Source organism: Beta vulgaris, chromosome 9 (genome assembly GCF_026745355.1).
Source record: "Beta vulgaris subsp. vulgaris cultivar EL10 chromosome 9, EL10.2, whole genome shotgun sequence".
Taxonomy (NCBI): Eukaryota; Viridiplantae; Streptophyta; class Magnoliopsida; order Caryophyllales; family Amaranthaceae; genus Beta; species Beta vulgaris.
The window spans coordinates 24,872,798-24,878,797 of record NC_079210.1 but is presented as its reverse complement, the minus strand read 5'-3'; positions in this window follow the sequence as shown (position 1 = coordinate 24,878,797).

Genomic DNA, 6,000 nt, shown 5'->3' with positions numbered 1-6,000 from the left:
AATGTGTTTCAGTAAAAGAAATACTGAGTCTATGTATATGCGGAAATTTAAATACTTTATTAAACATTCAAAAATATTCATATAACCCTTCCTTGGATACTTGTAATAACTTGTATAATATAAAGTATATAACTTTAATAAAACTCCTTTTCCTTGCCTATGTACCTTTCCTAAAGTGTGCACACCCCCCAAATTTAGTATTCCTTAATGAGTCTATTACGAGGGGAACTACCTTGTCCACATGACTTATGCAAAAAGTACATGGGTAAATAATATAAAAGCTACCGTTCTTGCTAATAAATAACAAGCCGTGGCCTCTTTATAATTATGATCATAAAAGATCATATAACTAAGAGAAATCTTTCGAAAATAATCCTCCTTTATAAGAATAGTAATTCTTTTACTCCATCCGTCCCATAATATAGTGCTTGCATTCCTTTTTGGGTGTCCCAAAATGTTGTACCTATTTTCCTTTTTATCAATTTGTTTAGACTAAATTATCCTTCATTCCTACATAAAACTTTTCAAAATACCCCTACCTTTCTTTTGAAATATGTGCCCCTATTTATTGTTTTACACCATTTTAAGGAACATTTATTGCTCTTTCATTTTATTTTGTAGGAAAAAGAAGAAAAAAAACTAGTTCCAAGACAAAAGTACCCAAAAACATTTACTTAAATATATATTTTTGTGAAATCCTAATACTCCTTCCATTTTCCTTAATTCTTGTGAAAAATGAGAAGTGAGCACTATATTATGGGACGGAGAGAGTATAAAACTTTAGCCATGTAAAGGCATATAAAATATATAACTTGTTCATGAAATAATCTTGAAAGATCTTATTGATCATACATGAAATAATAATTTTCATGATAATACTAATATGAATACTAATAATAATTATGCTAATATAATTAGGTACGCATATGATTTGTTTAATGGAATTATGAAATTTGAAGAAAGACAAAAACAAGACAATGGGTGAAGACTAACATGTTACTACTGTGGTTAGTGGAAGAAGGAATATGGAAGTTTCATTAGGCAAAAACAAAGAAGGCATCTACGATTCTTAAACTATAACAGCGAGGTTCCAACTTTCATACAATTTCAAACACATAGATTTTGAGTTTGGGGGTTAACATACAGTGGCTTAGCAATAAAGTGATAAGGACAAAAGTATTAAAAGTTATGACAGAAGTGTTATACAATTGGTAACGGAACATAGTTCATCGTATATAGTTCATTATATTCTACCTATCAAAAATAAATTTAACTAACTACTAGCATGCTCATAATAAGTCATTAATTTAACTTACTCATGCAAATCATAATATTTCATAATAAAACTCATAAAGTTTATAACAAGACTCATAAACATGTATTTCAATCTAAAATAATAACCCTAAACATGATACTATGCTAGCTGAACAACATTCACAGATCTACATATACACGCACCTTGAATAATAATAACTACTAGGGAGAAGAGAAAAGGTAGGCTAAGAGGGAGAGAGAGTTTAAATTTGAGAAAAGAGATTTATTTCTCAAATTTGGTGTGAAGAATATGATGGGTAGAGACCCCTATTTATACTAGTTGGAAAAGAAGAATCGGAAAAGGATTAGGAAACTAAAAGATAGATTTTTGAGAAAAGATAATTAATTTTAGCTAGGATACACTATCTTTTATTATCATATAGCTAGAATAGAGGAATATTTCATAAGATAAATAGTCTAGATGCTAATTTAACCAAAAGATAATTAAAAAAAAAAAACCAATTTGATACACATACTTAGCTCCCTGGCGGTGAGCTGCATCAAAGCTTTGATTTTTTTTTTGTAAATCTTTTTGGAATTTTCTTTTTTAAATATTTTTTAATTTTATTAACCAATTACTTGGATTAGATTTGTGAACTTAGGCCCAATATATAATTTGGGCTAGAATTTATTTGAAAAACCCATAATTTAATATAAAAGCCTATTTAAAACCTTAATAATTGATAAAAAGCCTTTTAGTATATAAAACCTTTTTAAAAAATTACAACTAATAACTCACTAAAAATACTGAGTATTACATGGGGAGGCCAATGTATTCCTGATGAAACACTAATAAATGGGGGAGATTACTCTATTGCGGCTGAAGTCTAGAGAACATACCCTGGCCTCAAGGATTATATATGGGAACTCCAACCAATGAGATTGTTGAGGTGGTTATGATCATGTGTTGTCCCATTTTCCAAGGGAAGAAATAACTTATTGTAGCTCATATGCAACTTCAATGGAGGAAGGGAACTTTGAAATTCATGAGATATACTCTACCAAATTCTTGAATACAATTAAACGTTGGGGATTACCAAATCACAGTACAAGGCTGGAGGGAGGGGCAGATGCTCCTAAGGAATGTCGACCACGCTACTCGGTTGTGCAATGGTATGAAATTGGTCGTTAAGCACCTCGTTAATCGCATTACTGAGGTTGTTATAGTATCCGGAAGCGGGTTTTAATTTATTCCATGAATGACACTAACCCCATCAGAAGCAATAAGATTTTCCATTAGATTAGAGAAAATAGTTCCTTTTGGTTGTGTGCTTTGCAATAACGATCAATAAAAGCTAAGGAGTCTCTATCTCACAGTGTCTTATATATCTCCCTCATCCGGTTTCATTCACAGAAATTCAATGTGTCATTATCATGTTACCTGCAAAAGGGGTTTGAAGATTTAAATATAGGTAATAGAGGTTGCGGGATCTTGAAAGTAACCACTAATGTAGTATACAAGATAGTATTTCAGAATATTTAAATATAGGTAATAGAGGTTGCGGGATTTTGAAAGTAACCACTAATGTAGTATACAAGATAGTATTTCAGAATATATATATAATCTATCACATTAATTATTAGGTGTAATCGCTATCCATATATTCTTGTGTAATACCTTCATTCACACGTGTAAAACAACCCAATTTTCCAATTTAAGGCCATCCTAGTTTCAGTTTTCCAACACCAGCAATTTTCCATTCTATTCCAACGTTTTCTCTCCTTATTTTCCGGTGATGAATGTTCCAAATAACCACCACTACTCTCACTTCTCCTCTTCTCTAATCTTAACCTCCATTGTTAAACCTTCACTTCCATACTTTCCACTTTCATCTCATCCAAAACTATTAATGTCGTACCGTAGCTAGTGTTAGCAGCTGTGGATGTCGTGAAAATTACCCCGGCCCGACGACTCTGATGGAAGAGGAATTACAATCAATTTGCAGAAGACCTGCAACGCAGCATTGGCATGGAATTTGCAGCCGAATCAAAAAGCAAACTTGACAATGAATCCAAATAGTTTAGCAATTTCAACAATCAAGCAACACAAATTCCAGAATTTAAGCTCAAAATTTTAGCTAAAGAAACTCGGATTCATACCTAACTGTGTAGATTAAGCTCCATAAGAACAGAAGTTGCCATTGTTGGTAAAAGTTCCAGATTTTCCTCCTTTTTTCGCCAGCAATTGTTGAAGTTCTTCATAGATTATTTCAATTATGGAATTTTAAAAATCTGTTTCGTGCATCAAATAATGCTTTGATATAGGAATTAAGGATTGGAGCTTCAAAAAAATGCAAAAATTAGGGATCGGAGGCGTATTTGACTACCTCATTGTAAAGGTTTTATTTGAAAACGTTTTCGAAGTTTCCAACAAGTTTTTGAGGAAATACTTATAAGCCTGATTGGATATTGGATAATCGTAGGGACAACTTATGGACTTATTGAATGTAGATTTTCCCGTCATGACTCCATTAATGGTCATTAAATTATAGATTGAGTTCGAGGGTGAGGGTAGGAATAAGATCAGGAATCAAATTTGCCATTGATGGCCTCTACTTAACACGACTCATAACAAAGTTTATACCAAAGAACGAACACATAATATTTTCAAACACCCTAGAAGTATTTTCGCCTTGAGAGATAGCAACTATTTGGGTGTAAGACTGTGATTGGATCCAAAAAAATCAGTAGCTTATTTGTAGGAAAATAGAAAAAAAGATAAGAAATAAAATTGCACGTCCCACAGTAGGGTGTGTTAGAAGCACAGTTGTGTGTGACACGCAAAGCCACGTGTCACGCGCAGATTGGTGCATTGAGCACATTCCAGCCTGTGCGCCATACGCAAAATCAATCCTACCACCCTTTTTTGTTTAACACGATTTTCTAAAGATTCTTTTTTATCTTTTATCTTTCAATCTGGAAGGCACCTATTTTACGAGATAAAATTTGATTTTAATTTTAAATCCTTTACATTTAAAAAAAAAATTATTTCTGAAAATATATATTAAACTAATAAATAGATACAATTAATTATCATGAATGATTAATTGGGCTTTTCAAAGGATTGGGCTCAAAATCTTTAATCTGTGGGTTCAAAATACAATTAATTATCAGCAATACTTAATTGGCCTTTAAAATAGGATTTTGTATCTTAAATGCAAATAAATAAAAGCTTTATGGTTTAAAAATACTTTTGGGCTAGGCTCTTCGGAGTGTTCTCCCCTTGGGTCAGACGAATTAAGACCGCGATATGTTTTATCATTGAGTACTTAAATGGGGAGACATGATTATGTGTCTACAGAAGCCCCCGCTTTGCCTGAGCTTCACGAAACCAAACGTCAAAGTATACGGTGTCGGGACGAAAAGCGATTCTAAATGCTCAGCAATTTTGGACTGATCAATATATAACCGATTCCAACAAAACCACGTTAGTGTGCAAGATGATAAATACAAGCTAAGTAATCTGATTACCTGCAGAAGAAGATGTTAGCAGATAGGTGCAAATAGCTCACATAATGATGCAAGGTTAGCATATAGGTGGAAACAATTCACACAATGATGCACATAAGATGTTAGACTCTCTAAGGATGCATGAGACGCTATGAATGAATAAGGTTATGCAAAGCTAAGGAAGATGAAACATCATGCAAGGTCGGGGATATGCAAGGTTAGGAAAGATGAAATGTAATGCAAGGTCAGGATTATGCAAGGTTAAGAAATCTAGATAGGTAGAGAGGTGGATTGATTAGAAATAAATAGATTGATTTTCAAAAGCTGTTTTGGTAAATAATTGGGGTTCGCAAGTGAAATCCGCGGATTACAACTCTTCGGGAGTTGGATTTGGAGGAACCACCACATATATAGGAATCCCCTACTTTGGGTAAGGTTGTCTTAAATTTAGGCATTATGAGCCTTGATTATAATGTATTTGATGGGTATTGAGCATTCAAAGTTCTTCACTGGGGATTCTTCTTTAAAGCAGTTAATACATGCAAAGTCAAATATCACCAGAGATCATGGAATTGCGGGGGAGTCCTTGAGGGAAAAGGAGAGTTTGGGTTGAAAAATAAAAGGTTTAAATTTGTGACTTAGCTAGATTCAGACTCGAGTCTATGTCGAGATCTAGAAAGAGCATGCTTCTAAATTCTAGAAAGTCAAATCATGAAACCTTGATTAATTTATTTTATTGAAGCAGTCGGGAATCATACCATTCGTAATTGTGGCTCTGGTTTTTTTTTTTTTTTTTTTGCCTAACTTTTGCCTAGGCCTCCCTTTGGGGTTTTCAACATAGCGGATTTGGACATACCTAGAAGAAGGAGTTAAGGTGGATGAAAGGTTGCAAGGTTTAAGGCTTGAGATTTTGGTGAAGGTTTAATTGGTTGGGTTAAAGTAGGATCATGGATTCGGATTATATGGGTGAAGATTTTAATTGATTGAACGATTTTGAATTGAGAAGTAGAACTGGTGTGCAAGGCCCCTAGCTTGACTTTTATTTTCTTTGCCTTTGGCTTTTCTTTTTTCTTTTACATTTGCTTTGTGCGTTTTCTTTTGCTTTTGCCTTGCTTTCTTTTTTTTCGCACTTTGAATTTTTCACTTTTTCTTATTGTTGTCTGGCATTGACTTTTTATGTACTAAGGCTTCTTTTTATAGGGGTGGACACCTCAACCTAGTAGAGGCCTTTTGGGT